This window comes from Salmo salar, chromosome ssa02 (genome assembly GCF_905237065.1).
Source record: "Salmo salar chromosome ssa02, Ssal_v3.1, whole genome shotgun sequence".
NCBI classification, from domain to species: domain Eukaryota; kingdom Metazoa; phylum Chordata; class Actinopteri; order Salmoniformes; family Salmonidae; genus Salmo; species Salmo salar.
The window spans coordinates 3,587,501-3,607,738 of NC_059443.1; the positions used below are offsets into that span (position 1 = coordinate 3,587,501).

The 20,238-nt window shown below is 47.3% G+C and overlaps 1 protein-coding gene across 1 annotated transcript in view; it reads right to left on the reverse strand.

Moving 5' to 3' along the window:
- Nucleotides 1–20,238, reverse strand: part of LOC106597444 (threonylcarbamoyladenosine tRNA methylthiotransferase-like) — a 797,175-nt gene that overhangs the window by 357,171 nt on the left and 419,766 nt on the right.

The window sequence follows — 20,238 nt, forward strand, 5'->3', positions numbered from 1 at the left end:
GTAACGCTTGTCTACCTTAGTAAATACCTTAGTAAAGTCTTCAGTAAATACCTTAGTAACGTCTTAGTAAATACCTTAGTAACGTCTTAGTACTCTTAGTAAATACCTTAGTAATGTCTTAGTCTTAGTAAATACCTTAGTAAAGTCTTAGTTAGGCTACCTTAGTAAATACCTTAGTAAAGTCTTAGTTAGGCTACCTTAGTAAATACCTTAGTAATGTCTTAGTTAGGCTACCTTAGTAAATACCTTAGTAAAGTCTTAGTTAGGCTACCTTAGTAAATACCTTAGTAAATAGGCTAACTTGATAAATACCTACAACAAAATAATAATTTGTTGACCAGTCCTGCAGATGAAATGGAAGTAGCTTAACAACCAGGTGTCCATCTCCTACCTAGATGTGGAACACTAACACATCTCATGGCAGATCACTTCCCATTCAGGATTCAGAGGAGACACAGTTGGCTGATTCGTTCCACACACTGACTGCAAGGGATCATTTCCAACTAACTGAGCAAGATACCATGTAGCTGGGAGGTAGTCAAACTGAACGAAGCACACAGACTCACGCACACAGACTCAACGCACACAGACTCACGCAGACTCACCTTTGAACACAGACTTCACGCACACAGACTCAACAGACTCACGCAAACAGACTCCACGCACACAGATCACGCACACAGACTCACGCAGCACACAGACTCAAACACACAGACACAGACTCACGCAAACAGACTCACACGCACACAGACTCACACAGACTCACGCAAACAGACCCAAACACAACACAGACTCACACACACAGCTCACACAGACTCACGTACCTAAACAGACTCACGCACACAGACGTTCACGCACACAGACTCACTGCAGCCACCAGACTTCCAAACACACAGACACACAGACTCACGCAAACAGACTCACGCACACAGACTCACACAGACTCCACGCAAAACAGACGCAAACAGACACAGACTCACGCAAACAGACTCCACGACACAGACCTCACGCACACAGACCTCCACGCACACAGACTCCAACACACAGACTCACACACACAGAGACTCCACGCACACAGACTCGACGAGCACACAGACAAGCTCCGCACACAGACTCACACAGACTCACGCACACAGACTCACACACAGCTCACGCAAACAGACTCACACAGACACAGACTCACGCACACAGACTCACACAGACTCACGCAAACAGACTCACACACACAGACACAGACTCACGCAAACAGACTCACGCAAACAGACTCACGCACACAGACTCACACACACAGACTAACGCATACAGACTCACACACACAGACTCACACACACAGACTCACACACACAGACTCACACAGACAGACTCACGTACACAGAAAGACTCACACACACAGACAGACTCACACACAAAGACACACAATGAACCATATGTAATAATTATATACACATAATTGAGGAGACTAAATCCTTAACATTGATATGTGACTTCCTTGGGACCCAAATGAGCAGCCATATTTTAGGTACCCGTATGAGCAGCCATATTTTAGGTACCCGTACGGGCAGCCATATTTTAGGTACCTGTACGGGCAGCCATATTTTAGGTACCTGTACGGGCAGCCATATTTTAGGTACCCGTACGGGCAGCCATATTTTAGGTACCCGTACGGGCAGCCATATTTTAGGTACCCGTACGGGCAGCCATATTTTAGGTACCCGTACGGGCAGCCATATTTTAGGTACCCGTATGAGCAGCCATATTTTAGGTACCCGTATGAGCAGCCATATTTTAGGTACCCGTATGAGCAGCCATATTTTAGGTACCCGTACGGGCAGCCATATTTTAGGTACCCGTACGGGCAGCCATATTTTAGGTACCTGTACGGGTAGCCATATTTTAGGTACCCGTACGGGTAGCCATATTTTAGGTACCAGGCAAGCTCAATCATATATGGAGCTAAAGACTACAAATACTACTTGCACCAAGGCCTGCAATGCGAGAGGCAGATGTGACATGAGTCTGATAAGGAATGTTTACCAGAAGAATGAGAAAATCTGAATGTTTGGGGGGCAAGGAGACATGCTCGTTGTTGTTGCTTTGCTTCAAACTGTCAACTGATGCTTATGTTGTGATCTGTATCTGGCAGCTAATTGGGGACTAAGCCACCATGGTCAAAAGCTTCGATTACATTGTTTTGCTATTGTTGCCTCTGTAATAAATAAACAGGAGAAAATAAGTAGGGAAGTCTGAGTGTGAACCCACTTCAGTGAATCTAATGTTTTGCTCAACGAACCAGTTCTGAGCGCAGTGGTTTCCAGAAACCTTCATCATTACACAGAGTCGACAGTACAGAACCAATGATCAGAGGTTAACCTACTGACCTTACAGTGCCTTCCAGGGGCTGAGAAGTCTGCATAATGATCTGATGGAGGATTATGGGATATATCATGGTGGAGATCAGCTGAATACTGAACAACATGACAGTAAGGTTGTATTCAGGTGAGTAGCTAGCTAATGAGGTCTCTCTCTTTCTCCCTGTTCCACTCTCAGAGGACCTCAGACTGCATCAAGATTCCTCTCTCTCTCCCCCCCTCCATTTTCCCCATGCAGCCAGCTTCTGTTCAAATCAGAAAACCCTGATTAATTATCAATGAAATCCTTCACCGTCAATTTCCCGCAGGCTGAACACTGAACCTGAGACAGAGAGGCTGAAACCAAAACATCAATAATCATCAGAGAAGTAGCAACATATAAAATAGTCAACCCAAACATCAGAGAAGTAGCAACATATAAAATAGTCAACCCAAACCAAAACACCAGAGAAGTAGCAACATATAAAATAGTCAACCCAAACCAAAACACCAGAGAAGTAGCAACATATATAATAGTCAACCCAAACCAAAACACCAGAGAAGTAGCAACATATATAATAGTCAACCCAAACCAAAACACCAGAGAAGTAGCAACATATATAATAGTCAACCAAAACACCAGAGAAGTAGCAACATATAAAATAGTCAACCAAACAAAACACCAGAGAAGTAGCAACATATATAATAGTCAACCCAAACCAACTCAGAGAAGTAGCAACATATATAAATAGTCAACCCAAAACATCAGAGAAGTAGCAACATATATAATAGTCAACCCAAACCAAAACACCAGAGAAGTAGCAACATATATAATAGTCAACCAAAACACCAGAGAAGTAGCAACATATAAAATAGTCAACCAAAACACCAGAGAAGTAGCAACATATATAATAGTCAACCCAAACCAAAACACCAGAGAAGTAGCAACATATATAATAGTCAACCCAAACCAACACCAGAGAAGTAGCAACATATATAATAGTCAACCCAAACCAAAACACCAGAGAAGTAGCAACATTTTTATTTAAACAATAACGACTTTCCACAAGAACCTTGTGTCTACAACAAGAACCTTGGGTCTACAACAAGAACCTTGGGTCTACAACAATAACCTTGGGTCTACAACAAGAACCTTGGGTCTACAACAAGAACCTTGGGTCTACAACAAGAACCTTGGGTCTACAACAAGAACCTTGGGTCTACAATACCAATCTTGTTCCTCAGGATTTGAAGTAAAGAACACTGGAGAACCTCTGTAGAGACTTGTTGACCTAGATGTTAAATCCCACACCGGCATTGAGGTCAGATCTGAGACTGGGAATCTGCCTCTTTGATATAGTAACTTTTTAAAAGTGATTTCATAACCTTGGATTCAGTAATGTTATTTTTGGCAGATGGCTTCAGCAAGCGGTTTTGAATATGGCGAACAATGAGGGAGCCTCCTTGTCCTGTGCCTCACTGAGAAGGATAAGCAAGCCAAACAATTGGACTTGGAAAGAGTTTCTGTATGGGAATATCAGAACCTTGCCTATAAGCGGAGGTTAACTTGTAAAAAACACAGCCAAACAATCTGAATATCATAACAACTTCAACAGGGGTACAGAAGCACCTTACCTCCTAATGGGAGTGCTCATAGCAAGGTGATGGGGGTAAACTAGTAAAAAAAACTAAACCAATTAACCTGTATGAACTGAAAAGAGGACTCAATCGTTTACCACGGCAAGAAAACAGGACGTGAGTGTCAGCCTGACATTTCCATCACCTGCATGTGGTTAAATGAGATGAATGCTGTGTTACTGTGACCTGCTTCCTTGATGGTCTTTCCACAGCAGCCCCATTAGAACCCATCTACAGGAAGGTTTGATGTCATACATTCATGGGTGGATGGGGAGGCTGCTTTTCATAAATACATTCCTACAAAACCTGTAACGCACACAACATCTCACAAGGGAGGCCAACGGAGAAACAGAGAGGGATGGAAACAGGGCCGGTGTGGAAAGAGACAGGGAAAGAGTGTGATCTCTGGGTTTAGAGCAACAGGGTGGAGAGGACTGGAGGGTGTGTCCCTGAACAAGCAGGGGGGGAGAGGTGGAAAGGGAGAGTCCCAAACATACAGGGGGGCGGCTGCAGAGGGTGCAGGCAGCCAGGGCCAGGAGAACAGCTGAGTGCTTTGCCTAACCCTCTCCAAACAAAACATCAGGCTGGAGCTGTAACGTAGGCTGTTGGCCCAGTGACAGGGGTGGGAGGACAGGAGAGGACTGGTGCAGGGAGGCCACCAAACAGCCACCACCAGGACCGGGCAGGGAGGCAGGCTGCTGGCCCAGGAACAGGGGTGGGAGGACAGGAGAGGGCTGGTGCAGGGAGGCCACCAAACAGCCACCACCAGGACCGGGCAGGGAGGCAGGCTGCTGGCCCAGGAACAGGGGTGGGAGGACAGGAGAGGACTGGAGCAGGGAGGCCACCAAACAGCCACCACCAGGACCGGGTAGGGAGGCCGTCTGTCTGTTACTAACTCTACTAACACAACCCTCCCTGAACCTCCCTGAACCAAGTGTCTGTCTGTCGTCTGTCTGTCACTAACACTACTAACCCCAAGCCAACAGTGTGGCAGGACTCTGACGTCAGGAAGAGGTTTGGCTTTTGGAACAGCTCCATTGGCTGGGGAATGTTTGTCTGCCTTGGACAGAGATCATGGTTTCCTTGCTGTTGTCAACTGTCCCAGGACTGAATAAGACAGAAACCTATTGAAGCTGGCCTACGCTCCAGGAGAAGTACAACTACCCAGTACGTAGTGAAGCTGGCCTACGCTCCAGGAGAAGTACAACTACCCAGTACGTAGTGAAGCTGGCCTACGCTCCAGGAGAAGTACAACTACCCAGTACGTAGTGAAGCTGGCCTACGCTCCAGGAGAAGTAAAACTACCCAGTACGTAGTGAAGCTGGCCTACGCTCCAGGAGAAGTACAACTACCCAGTACGTAGTGAAGCTGGGCTACGCTCCAGGAGAAGTACAACTACCCAGTACTTAGTGAAGCTGGCCTACGCTCCAGGAGAAGTACACAACTACCAGTACGTAGTGAAGCTGGCCTACGCTCCAGGAGAAGTACAACTGCCCAGTACGTAGTGAAGCTGGCCTACGCCTCCAGGAGAAGTACAACCACCCAGTACGTAGTGAAGCTGGCCCTACGCTCCAGGAGAAGTACAACTACCCAGTACGTAGTGAAGCTGGCCTACGGCTCAGGAGAAGTACAACTACCAGTACGTAGTAAGCTGGGCTACGCCCAGGAGAAAGTACAACTACCCAGTACTTAGTGAAGCTGGCCTACGCTCCAGGAGAAGTACAACTACCCAGTACGTAGTGAAGCTGGGCTACGCTCCAGGAGAAGTACAACTACCCAGTACTTAGTGAAGCTGGCCTACGCTCCAGGAGAAGTACAACTACCCAGTACGTAGTGAAGCTGGCCTACGCTCCAGGAGAAGTACAACTACCCAGTACGTAGTGAAGCTGGCCTACGCTCCAGGAGAAGTACAACTACCCAGTACGTAGTGAAGCTGGCCTACGCTCCAGGAGAAGTACAACTACCCAGTACTTAGTGAAGCTGGCCTACGCTCCAGGAGAAGTACAACTACCCAGTACGTAGTGAAGCTGGCCTACGCTCCAGGAGAAGTACAACTACCCAGTACTTAGTGAAGCTGGCCTACGCTCCAGGAGAAGTAAAACTGCCCAGTACGTGAGTGAAGCTGGCCTACGCTCCAGGAGAAGTACAACTACCCAGTATGTAGTGAAGCTGGCCTACGCTCCAGGAGAAGTAAAACTACCCAGTACGTAGTGAAGCTGGCCTACGCTCCAGGAGAAGTACAACTACCCAGTACTTAGTGAAGCTGGCCTACGCTCCAGGAGAAGTACAACTACCCAGTACGTGAGTGAAGCTGGCCCCTACGCTCCAGGAGAAGTACAACTACCCAGTACTTAGTGAAGCTGGCCTACGCTCCAGGAGAAGTACAACTACCCAGTACGTAGTGAAGCTGGCCTACGCTCCAGGAGAAGTAAAACTACCCAGCAATGCGGAGCCAAATAGTGTGTCCTGTTCCGCTGTGGATGTGAGTGGTGTTGTAGAGGAAACTTCCTGTTCCACTGTGGATGTTAGTGGTGTTGTAGAGGAAACTTCCTGTTCCGCTGTGGATGTGTGAGTGGTGTTGTGGGTGAACTTCTCTGTTCCACTGTGGATGTGGAGTGGTGTTGTAGAGGAACTTCCTGGGCTCCACTGTGGATGGGAGTGGAGTTGCAGAGGAAACCCTGTTCCACTGTGGATGTGGAGAGGAGCTGTAGAGGAACTTCCTGTTCCGCTGTGGATGTGAGTGGTGTTGTAGAGGAACTTCCTGTTCCACTGTGGATGTGAGTGGTGTTGTAGAGGAACTTCCTGTTCCACTGTGGATGTGAGTGGTGTTGTAGAGGAACTTCCTGTTCCACTGTGGATGTGAGTGGTAGAGGAACATCCAAGCCATGTTTATCTCTCTGCCTTAATGTAGAGGGGGATGAAGTATAGACTACAGCTCTGAACAACCTGTCAGCTCACATCCATTCGACTCATTGGGGAGGTTTGTGTAAAAAGTGAAATCACATTAAACGATACACGACGTAGCTACACTCAACTAAATTAATATTTCAACAGTTTAGCAAAAATAAAGCTAAATTGTTAATTGCCTTTTGAAAGCCTCACCAAAAGCTAACAGCTAACATTTCATTTGGCCTTTCAAGCCTGAGTGTAAATGATTCATTCTGTTTCATCTACTTTAAAGCAGTGTTTACCCTATCTGAACACAGAGAACTAAGATACCTACTCTGATCTAAGGACTCTACAGCTGTCGAGCGTAGCAGCCAGGACAGGGTAAACCCAAGGTGAGGTGTTCATTATGTACCAGGACAGGGTAAACCCAGGGTGAGGTGTTCATTATGTACCAGGACGGGGTAAACCCAGGGTGAGGTGTTCATTATGTACCAGGGCAGGGTAAGGTGGTCATTACGAGCCCCACTATCTCTCAGCCCTAGAACACGAGGTTTCTCTCTCTCTCTCTCTCTCTCTCTCTCTCTCTCTCTCTCTCTCTCTCTCTCTCTCTCTCTCTCTCTCTCTCTCTCTCTCTCTCTCTCTCTCTCTCTCTCTCTCTCTCTCTCTCTCTCTCTCTCTCTCTCTCTCTCTCTCTCTCTCTCTATATATATATAAGAGAGAGAGAGAGAGAGAAATCAGGGGTAAGCTAAGCGAGCGTCTCGGCAGAGAGACATGTTAAAGACGTTCAGCTCCATTACTGCTGGGTGGAGTAATTACAGATGACCCTCTTCTCTCTCAAGGTTCATAACCCCGGATATCTGGAGCCCGGGCCAGAGCTCAGCGGTGGCTAGTGACTGGGCTCTTTATTTAACATTAAGGATTAGCATGCTAAAGAACAGGCAGAGAGAGCAGAGACGCTAATAAGGGCTAAGAACTGATAACATATTTATGTCCCATATCTTTATTCTCTGTTTCTCTCCACACACCTTGTTTTCATAACATTCCCGGTGTTACTTCCCCCCAATCTGCATGATAAACGTTGTGTTACCGCGGGCGATCGTCCCGCTGCTAGAGATATTTATTCATGCTCAGATTACAGCATCCATGTCTCCAGGCTCTTCTCTGTTTCCTTTCTCCATATACAGCTATAGCTCAGTGGTGTAATCTGGATTACATCTACATATGCTCAGTGGTGTAATCTGGATTACATCTACATAGGCTCAGTGGTGTAATCTGGATTACATCTACATAGGCTCAGTGGTGTAATCTGGATTACATCTACATAGGCTCAGTGGTGTAATCTGGATTACATCTACATAGGCTCAGTGGTCTAATCTGGATTACATCTACATAGGCTCAGTGGTGTAATCTGGATTACATCTACATAGGCTCAGTGGTGTAATCTGGATTACATCTACATAGGCTCAGTGGTGTAATCTGGATTACATCTACATAGGCTCAGTGGTGTAATCTGGATTACATCTACATAGGCTCAGTGGTGCAATCTGGATTACATCTACATAGGCTCAGTGGTGTAATCTGGATTACATCTACATAGGCTCAGTGGTGTAATCTGGATTACATCTACATAGGCTCAGTGGTCTAATCTGGATTACATCTACATAGGCTCAGTGGTGTAATCTGGATTACATCTACATAGGCTCAGTGGTGTAATCTGGATTACACTCTACATAGGCTCAGTGGTGTAATCTGGATTACATCTACATAGGCTCAGTGGTGTAATCTGGATTACATCTACATAGGCTCAGTGGTCTAATCTGGATTACATCTACATAGGCTCAGTGGTGTAATCTGGATTACATCTACAAAGGCTCAGTGGTCTAATCTGGATTACATCGATATAGGCTCAGTGGTGTAATCTGGATTACATCTACAAAGGCTCAGTGGTGTAATCTGGATCACATCTACATAGGCTCAGTGGTGTAATCTGGATTACATCTAGAAATGCTCAGTGGTGTAATCTGGATTACATCTACATAGGCTCAGTGGTGTAATCTGGATTACATCTACATAGGCTCAGTGGTGTAATCTGGATTACATCTATATAGGCTCAGTGGTGTAATCTGGATTACATCTACAAAGGCTCAGTGGTGTAATCTGGATCACATCTACATAGGCTCAGTGGTGTAATCTGGATTACATCTACATAGGCTCAGTGGTGTAATCTGGATTACATCTACAAAAGCTCAGTGGTGTAATCTGGATTACATCTACATAGGCACCAGTATGCATCCTGTTTAGTTCCTGGAGAACACATACTGACTGATACACCACAAAACGATCCCATTTTACAATCTAAACGTGAGTCATGACCTTGACCGTGAACCCATGATCCAGTCAACATACAGTGGCTCTTTAAAAGGTTTTGAGTTTATGCCGCGACCGTTTGTGGTAGATAGTTGCAAATCGTGGTAAATTGAGTCATTCTGGCAACAATGGCGGACACTTAAATGACGTGCCATAGACGTGCCAATTCTGCGGTACCCCACAAGCTGTGTTGCAGTACGCCACAACTATTAAAGGAAGAACTGTACAGGACGGAGGCTCGTGATATACATTCAATATACAGTACATTCAATATACAGTACATTCAATATACAGTACATTCAATATACAGTACATTCAATATACTGTACAATCAATATACAGTATATTCAATATACTGTACAATCAATATACTGCACATTCAATATACAGTACATTCAATATACAGTACATTCAATATACAGTACATTCAATATACAGTACATTCAATATACTGTACAATCAATATACAGTATATTCAATATACTGTACAATCAATATACTGCACATTCAATATACAGTACATTCAATATACAGTACATTCAATATACTGTACATTCAATATACTGTACATTCAATATACAGCACATTCAATATACTGTACATTCAATATACTGTACATTCAATATACTGTACATTCAATATAATGTACATTCAATATACTGCACATTCAATATACTGTACATTCAATATACTGTACATTCAATATACTGCACAATCAATACACTGCACATTCAATATACAGTACATTCAATATACTGTACATTCAATATACAGTACATTCAATATACAGTACATTCAATATACTGTACATTCAATATACAGTACATTCAATATACAGTACATTCAATATACAGTACATTCAATATAATGTACATTCAATATACTGTACATTCAATATACTGTACATTCAATATACTGTACATTCGATACACAGTACATTCGATACACAGTACATTCAATATACAGTACATTCAATATACTGTACATTCAATATACAGTACATTCAATATACTGTACATTCAATATACAGTACATTCAATATACAGTACAAAAGGTGAGGACACAACAGTTCACCTGACACAAGACTGAATCCAAACATTACACTGTTGATTCTATGTGTATTTTACATTTACTGTACTTTTCACTGCATTTGTTGATAACGAAATACTCTGGATACATTCAGTAACATGATACGAATATTCATGAACATGTTGGAGTAGGTGATAGATAAGACAAAACAACGACAAGGGGTTTGATGGAGAGGACTAACTGGTGTCTACACTACACACCTCTCCAGACTGTGGGTTTGAGGGAGAGGACTAACTGGTGTCTACAGTACACACCTCTCCAGACTGTGGGTTTGAGGGAGAGGACTAACTGGTGTCTACAGTACACACCTCTCCAGACTGTGGGTTTGAGGGAGAGGACTAACTGGTGTCTACACTACACACCTCTCCAGACTGTGGGTTTGAGGGAGAGGACTAACTGGTGTCTACACTACACACCTCTCCAGACTGTGGGTTTGAGGGGAGAGGACTAACTGGTGTCTACACTACACACCTCTCCAGACTGTGGGTTTGAGGGAGAGGACTAACTGGTGTCTACAGTACACACCTCTCCAGACTGTGGGTTTGAGGGAGAGGACTAACTGGTGTCTACACTACACACCTCTCCAGACTGTGGGTTTGAGGGAGAGGACTAACTGGTGTCTACACTACACACCTCTCCAGACTGTGGGTTTGAGGGAGAGGACTAACTGGTGTCTACACTACACACCTCTCCAGACTGTGGGTTTGAGGGAGAGGACTAACTGGTGTCTACACTACACACCTCTCCAGACTGTGGGTTTGAGGGAGAGGACTAACTGGTGTCTACACTACACACCTCTCCAGACTGTGGGTTTGAGGGAGAGGACTAACTGGTGTCTACAGTACACACCTCTCCAGACTGTGGGTTTGAGGGAGAGGACTAACTGGTGTCTACACTACACACCTCTCCAGACTGTGGGTTTGAGGGAGAGGACTAACTGGTGTCTACACTACACATCTCTCCAGACTGTGGGTTTGAGGGAGAGGACTAACTGGTGTCTACACTACACACCTCTCCAGACTGTGGGTTTGAGGGAGAGGACTAACTGGTGTCTACACTACACACCTCTCCAGACTGTGGGTTTGAGGGAGCGGACTAACTGGTGTCTACACTACACACCTCTCCAGACTGTGGGTTTGAGGGAGAGGACTAACTGGTGTCTACAGTACACACCTCTCCAGACTGTGGGTTTGAGGGAGAGGACTAACTGGTGTCTACAGTACACATCTCTCCAGACTGTGGGTTTGAGGGAGAGGACTAACTGGTGTCTACAGTACACACCTCTCCAGACTGTGGGTTTGAGGGAGAGGACTAACTGGTGTCTACAGTACACACCTCTCCAGACTGTGGGTTTGAGGGAGAGGACTAACTGGTGTCTACACTACACACCTCTCCAGACTGTGGGTTTGAGGGAGAGGACTAACTGGTGTCTACAGTACACACCTCTCCAGACTGTGGGTTTGAGGGAGAGGACTAACTGGTGTCTACAGTACACACCTCTCCAGACTGTGGGTTTGAGGGAGAGGACTAACTGGTGTCTACACTACACACCTCTCCAGACTGTGGGTTTGAGGGAGAGGACTAACTGGTGTCTACACTACACACCTCTCCAGACTGTTGGTTTGAGGGAGAGGACTAACTGGTGTCTACAGTACACACCTCTCCAGACTGTGGGTTTGAGGGAGAGGACTAACTGGTGTCTACAGTACACACCTCTCCAGACTGTACTCAGCTCCTTAGTAATGTCAAAAGACTTTTATGACTCAAATAAATAACATTCTACTATAATGTGTCTGTTTTTTAGCAGTCCTAGCTTTGCCATTGAGCAACTGAGGAAAGCACATTTATAGTTTTATAAATGTTTATTTGGAACACAGCCCCCCCCACCATTACACAACCACTGTTGTTGTTTTTACGCAATCTAAAAACGCACACAGCTAGATCAGTGTCTGTAGTCCAAGGTATTCAGGATTTCACGCAGGCCGTGTTTAACCCTTTCCATGACATGCGGCGGATTGGAACAGTTGGGCTGCCATAGAATGGAGTCATGAGCGCATTCAAGTCTTTGTTCCGCAGCTAAATTATCTTCACAATAAAAAACAAACAGACTTATTCCATACAGGACAACCCAGGGGATCACATGTCATCCCTGTAACTGTGGATCAAGCAGAGCGTTCATAAAACGTTGATACTGTAAATGACATGAGTTTTATTATATGGAAATGTGAAGGACACATTTGGAAGGGTGTGTGGTTTGCTTGTATGACATCAAAGTGGTATTTATTATAATCCTCAACGTCTTTCAGAACACGTCGACTCCTCAGGATTTACAGCACTTCCCTCATTCACACAACAACAACATGTGTAAAAGTTGTCCAATCAGCAGGAGGGATGGGGACAACTTCCTGTCGCTTGAGGTGCTCAAGTTCAGAACGGCTGTCAGTCATAACCCACACAGAGCTGTGAGGAGTAGAGACTGAGCTCTGACTGGCTGTCAGTCATAACCCACACAGAGCTGTGAGGAGTAGAGACTGAGCTCTGACCTGCTGTCAGTCATAACCCACACAGAGCTGTGAGGAGTAGAGACTGAGCTCTGACTGGCTGTCAGTCATAACCCACACAGAGCTGTGAGGAGTAGAGACTGAGCTCTGACTGGCTGTCAGTCATAACCCACACAGAGCTGTGAGGAGTAGAGACTGAGCTCTGACTGGCTGTCAGTCATAACCCACACAGAGCTGTGAGGAGTAGAGACTGAGCTCTGACTGGCTGTCAGTCTTAACCCACACAGAGCTGTGAGGAGTAGAGACTGAGCTCTGACTGGCTGTCAGTCATAACCCACACAGAGCTGTGAGGAGTAGAGACTGAGCTCTGACTGGCTGTCAGTCATAACCCACACAGAGCTGTGAGGAGTAGAGACTGAGCTCTGATCGGCTGTCAGTCATAACCCACACAGAGCTGTGAGGAGTAGAGACTGATCAATGATAAAATCTGACATTTTCAACCTGTATACGGGATGACAGGTCTGTGGGCGTAAAGGGTTAATCATAAACAGCGTTAATATTTTACTGGAGGGGAATCCACCTCATTATGGAATCTAGCTATTAAAATGGCACAAAGGTATAAACTAAAGCAGAAGCCAACTGTCAACTGGCTTTGACATGAAACCACTTCAATCAGTAATCCCTTAATCCAACGCCTTCTCCACTCAGTGTCTGCCCTTCCTCCACACTACCTCTCTCCTCTCCACACTACCTCACCCTCCCTTCTCCACTCCACTACCTCCCTCCTCTCCCCCACCTCACCCTCCCTTCTCCACTCAGTGTCTGCCCTTCCTCCACACTACCTCTCTCCTCTTCACACTACCTCACCCTCCCTTCTCCACTACACTACCTCCTCTCCTCTCCCCCCACCTCACCCTCCCTTCTCCACTACACTGCCTCCCCTTCCTCTACACTACCTCACCCTCCCTTCTCCACTACACTACCTCCCCTTCCTCCACACTACCTCTCTCCTCTCCCCCCACCTCACCCACCTTCTCCACTACACTGCCTCCCCTTCCTCCAAACTACCTCTCTCCTCTCTCCCCCCACCTCACCCTCCCTTCTCCACTCAGTGTCTCCCCTTCCTCCACACCACCTCACCCTCCCTTCTCCACTCAGTGTCTGCCCTTCACACTACCTCACCCTCCCTTCTCCACTCAGTGTCTGCCCTTCCTCCACACTACCTCACCCTCCCATCTCCACTACACTGCCTCCCCTTCCTCCACACTACCTCCCCCTCCCTCTCCACTCAGTCTCTGCCCTCTCACCTACCTCACCCTCCCTTCTCCACTACACTGCCTCCCCTTCCTCCACACTACCTCACCCTCCCTTCTCCACTACACTACCTCCCCTTCCTCCACACTACCTCCCCTCCCTCCATCTCCCCACCTCACCCTCCCTTCTCCACTACACTGCCTCCCCTTCCTCCACACTACCTCACCCTCCCTTCTCCACCACACTGCCTCCCCTTCCTCCATACTGCCTCCCTCCTCCACACTACCTCTCTCCTCTCCCCCCACCTCACCCTCCCTTCTCCACTCACTGTCTCCCCTTCCTCCACACTACCTCACCCTCCCTTCTCCACTCACACTGCCTCCCCTTCCACCACACTACCTCTCTCCTCTCCCCCCACCTCACCCTCCCTTCTCCACTCACTGTCTCCCCTTCCTCCACACTACCTCTCTCCTCTCCTCCTCCCCCACCTCACCCTCCCTTCTCCACTCAGTGTCTCCCCTTCCTCCACACTACCTCTCTCCTCTCCTCTCCCCCCCACCTCACCCTCCCTTCTCCACTCAGTGTCTCCCCTTCCTCCACACTACCTCTCTCCTCTCCTCTCCCCCCACCTCACCCTCCCTTCTCCACTCAGTGTCTCCCCTTCCTCCACACTACCTCTCTCCTCTCCTCTCCTCTCCCCCCCACCTCACCCTCCCTTCTCCACTCAGTGTCTCCCCTTCCTCCACACTACCTCTCTCCTCTCCTCTCCCCCCACCTCACCCTCCCTTCTCCACTCAGTGTCTCCCCTTCCTCCACACTACCTCTCTCCTCTCCTCTCCCCCCCACCTCACCCTCCCTTCTCCACTCAGTGTCTCCCCTTCCTCCACACTACCTCTCTCCTCTCCTCTCCCCCCCACCTCACCCTCCCTTCTCCACTCAGTGTCTCCCCTTCCTCCACACTACCTCTCTCCTCTCCTCTCCCCCCCCACCTCACCCTCCCTTCTCCACTCAGTGTCTCCCCTTCCTCCACACTACCTCTCTCCTCTCCTCTCCCCCCCCACCTCACCCTCCCTTCTCCACTCAGTGTCTCCCCTTCCTCCACACTACCTCTCTCCTCTCCTCTCCCCCCCACCTCACCCTCCCTTCTCCACTCAGTGTCTCCCCTTCCTCCACACTACCTCTCTCCTCTCCTCTCCCCCCCACCTCACCCTCCCTTCTCCACTCAGTGTATGAGTGTTTTCACAACTTGAATTCCCACTCGAATTAGATGAAAAAACATTTACAGAATCGTATCTTCTGGAAGTGAAATATCTACTTCACATTTAATCAACTTTTCCTCGTACCGACGTGAGACTAACGAGTAATGAGGGAGACTAGAAATATGAATGTTCACAGTCTCATAGATAGGGGTGAATGCTCACACAGTCTCATAGATAGGGGTGAATGTTCACAGTCTCATAGATAGGGGTGAATGCTCACACAGTCTCATAGATAGGGGTGAATGCTCACAGTCTCATAGATAGAGGTGAATGCTCACAGTCTCATAGATAGAGGTGAATGCTCACAGTCTCATAGATAGGGGTGAATGCTCACAGTCTCATAGATAGAGGTGAATGCTCACAGTCTCATAGATAGGGGTGAATGTTCACAGTCTCATAGATAGGGGTGAATGCTCACAGTCTCATAGATAGAGGTGAATGCTCACAGTCTCATAGATAGGGGTGAATGCTCACAGTCTCATAGATAGAGGTGAATGCTCACAGTCTCATAGATAGAGGTGAATGCTCACAGTCTCATAGATAGGGGTGAATGTTCACAGTCTCATAGATAGAGGTGAATGCTCACAGTCTCATAGATAGAGGTGAATGCTCACAGTCTCATAGATAGAGGTGAATGCTCACAGTCTCATAGATAGAGGTGAATGCTCACAGTCTCATAGATAGGGGTGAATGTTCACAGTCTCATAGATAGGGGTGAATGTTCACAGTCTCATAGATAGGGGTGAATGCTCACACAGTCTCATAGATAGGGGTGAATGCTCACAGTCTCATAGATAGGGGTGAATGCTCACACAGTCTCATAGATAGGGGTGAATGTTCACAGTCTCATAGATAGGGGTGAATGCTCACACAGTCTCATAGATAGGGGTGAATGCTCTCACAGTCTCATAGATAGGGGTGAATGCTCACAGTCTCATAGATAGAGGTGAATGCTCACAGTCTCATAGATAGGGGTGAATGCTCACACAGTCTCATAGATAGGGGTGAATGCTCACACAGTCTCATAGATAGGGGTGAATGCGCACGCAGTCTCATAGATGGGGTGAATGTTCACACAGTCTCATAGATTGGGGTGAATGTTCACAGTCTCATAGATAGAGGTGAATGCTCACAGTCTCATAGATGGGGGTGAATGCTCACACAGTCTCATAGATAGGGGTGAATGCTCACACAGTCTCATAGATAGGGGTGAATGCTCACACAGACTCATAGATGGGGTGAATGCTCACACAGTCTCATAGATTGGGGTGAATGCTCACACAGTCTCATAGATAGGGGTGAATGCTCACGCACAGAGGAGAGAAATCTGTGTGTACATGGAAAGTATAGATCAATACAGTCTCTCCCTCAACTCACCCCACTTCTCTACTCCCTCCCTCCCTTTTTCTCTCCCCCTCTCCCCCCTGTAATATGTTAGATCAGGTTCAATTCACGTGTTAAATTTCCTCTCCTGCTCTGATACTGAACACTAAAATGTGTGTCTCTTTGGTTCTTCTAAGGTTAGACCCGTCATTGCCGATCCTACAGTTTGGTCCGGAGGTGAGACAACCTGGAACCACAGAGTTCTGCCCACTTCAACCATCAGCCAATTGAATCAACCGCCATGGCACAGGCAGATGGGATTCACCGACGGCTCTGCTCCCTCACAACACAAGTCTGAGTACTGTTGTTGTTCTGTGTTTTCAGGAAGTCATGTGTTCTCCAACGTTTAGTGTTTTTACTGAGAAACACATTGTCCTACCAGTGTTTTGACTGAGTTATGTCAACAAGCCTCTGTGTTACATCCCTGCAGTACCTCCTCACGGCTGATTTATCTCCACATTACACCACACAGCACAACAAATATGATTTTGTCACCGCCCTCCCTCCCACATTCTCTCTCTCTCTCTCTCTCCCTCCCTCCCTCCCTCCCACCTTCTCTCTCTCTCTACCTGCTACACCAGCCCTCCCTCCCACATTCTCTCTCTCTCTCGCTCTCTCTCCGTCCCTCCCGCACTCCCACCTACTCTCTCTCCCTCCCTCCCTATCTCCCTGCCTCCCAGCCCTCCCTCCCACATTCTCTCTCTCTCTCTCCCTCCCGCCCTCCCACCTACCCTCTCTCCCTCCCTCTCTCCCTGCCTCCCAGCCCTCCCTCCCACATTCTCTCCCTCTCTCCCTCCCACCCTCCCACCTTCTCTCTCTCTCTCTCTCTCTCTCTCTCTCTCTCTCTCTCCCTCTCTCTCTCCCTGCCTCCCAGCCCTCCCTCCCACATTCTCTCTCTCCCTCCCAGCCCTCCCTGCCTCCTTCTCTCTCCCTCTCACGGCAGGAGGTGCAAAATAAACGTTTTTATAGGATTTCATTCTTCCGCTGGCAGGGTGGAAACGGGGGAGAGAGGGAGAGGTTTAGAGGTGAAAAGAAAGAGATTGAGGGATAGGAGAGAGTAGGAGAGGAGAGAGGGGGAAACGAGGAGAGAGGGAGAGAAATAGGAGGATGATAATTAAGGATTGGACTGCTCCATCTGTCCTTTCATTCTGCCTTCAGTTGGTTCCTGCTGTTGTTCAGCACGCAGCGGCATTATGGGAAAACACAACAGCCTAACCCCTTTCCCTAACCCCCTCACCCCTTTCCTAACCCCCTCACCCCTTTCCTTCACCCCCCTCACCCCTTTCCCTCACCCCACCCTTCCTTAAAACCCCTCGCCTCTTTCCTTCACCCCCCTCAATTCATCTCACCCCATCATAGCAACAAGCAGCAGCCCCCCCCCCCCCACCTCCTGTGTTAACACAGAGCAGAGAGGGACAGACAGGAGGAGGGGGATACATTAACCCTATCCTTGACTATTCACTATCTGGACTATTCAGTGGTTTTTTCGCTCTAAGTAGGAAACAAGATGTGGCCACAAAGCAGCAGCTGCCGACGGCTCCGGCTGCTGGTCTGGACAATAGGGCTTATTAATGAGGCTTTTACAGCTTCGCTCCTTCACTCCTCAGGGTGAAAAGAAAGAGAGAGAGAGAGGGGCCAGGGGGAGGGAGGGAGAAGAGGGAGAGTAAAGAGAGAGAGAGGCCAGGGGGAGGGAGGGAGAAGAGGGAGAGTAAAGAGAGAGAGAGGGGGCCAGGGGGAGGGAGGGAGAAGAGGGAGAGTAAAGAGAGAGAGAGGGGGCCAGGGGGGGGAGGGGAGAAGAGGGAGAGTAAAGAGAGAGGGGCCAGGGGGAGGGAGGGAGAAGAGGGAGAGTAAAGAGAGAGAGGGGGGCCAGGGGGAGGGAGGGAGAAGAGGGAGAGTAAAGAGAGAAAGAGGGGGGCCAGGGGGAGGGAGGGAGAAGAGGGAGAGTAAAGAGAGAGAGAGGGGGGCCAGGGGGAGGGAGGGAGAAGAGGGAGAGTAAGAGAGAGAGAGGGGGCCAGGGGGAGGGAGGGAGAAGAGGGAGAGTAAAGAGAGAGAGAGGGGGGCCAGGGGGAGGGAGGGAGAAGAGGGAGAGTAAAGAGAGAAAGAGAGAGAGAGTGAAGGGGGAGAGACTGAAGATGAGAGAGGAAGAGAATAAGAGAGATAAAGAGAGACACAGAGAGACAAAGAGAGAGAGAGAGAGAGAGAGAGAGAGACATTGATGATGGTAAATCTCAGTAAGACAAAAATAATGGTGTTCCAGGATCACAAACACAAATTCCATCTAGACACCGTTGTCCTAGAGCACACAAAAAACTATACATACCTCAGCCTAAACATCAGCACCACAGGTAACTTCCACAAAGCTGTGAACGATCTGAGAGACAAGGCAAGAAGGACCTTCTATGCCATAAAAAGGAACATATCATTCAACATACCAATTAGGATCTGGCTAAAAATACTTGAATCAGTTATAGAACCCATTGCCCTTTATGGTTGTGAGGTCTGGGGTTCACTCACCAACCAAGAATTCACAAAATGGGACAAATGCCAAATTGAGACTCCGCATGCAAAAATATCCTCTGTGTACAACGTAAAACACCAAATAATGCATGCAGAGCAGAATTAGGCCGATACCCGCTAATTATCAAAATCCAGAAAAGAGCCGTTAAATTCTACAACCACCTAAAAGGAAGCAATTCCCAAACCTTCCATAACAAAGCCCTCACCTACAGAGAGATGAACCTGGAGAAGAGTCCCCTAAGCAAGCTGGTCCTGGGGCTCTGTTCACAAACACACCCCACAGAGCCCTCACCTACAGAGAGATGAACCTGGAGAAGAGTCCCCTAAGCAAGCTGGTCCTGGGTCTCTGTTCACAAACACACACAGACCCCACAGAGCCCCAGGACAGCAACACAATTAGACCCAACCAAATCATGAGAAAACAAAAGGATAATTACTTGGCACATTGGAAAGAATTAACAAAAAAACAGAGCAAACTAGAATGTTATTTGGTCCTAAACAGAGAGTACACAGTGGCAGAATACCTGACCACTGTGACTGACCCAAACTTAAGGAAAGCTTTGACTATGTACAGACTCAGTGAGCATAGCCTTGCTATTGAGAAAGGCCAGCGTAGGCAGACCTGGCTCGCAAGAGAAGACTGGCTATGTGCACACTGCCCACAAAATGAGGTGGAAACTGAGCTGCACTTCCTAACTTCCTGACAAATGTATGACCATATTAGAGACACATATTTCCCTCAGATTAAACAGACACAAACCCAATTTTGATAAACTCCCATATCTACTGGGTGAAATACCACAGTGTGACATCACAGCAGCAAGATGTGTGACCTGTCGCCACAAGAAAAGGTCAACCAGTGAAGAACAAACACCATTGTAAATACAACCCATATTCATGTTTATTTATTTTCCCTTTTGTACTTCAACTATTTTCCCATCGTTACAACACTATATATATACATAATATGACATTTAACATGTCTTTATTCTT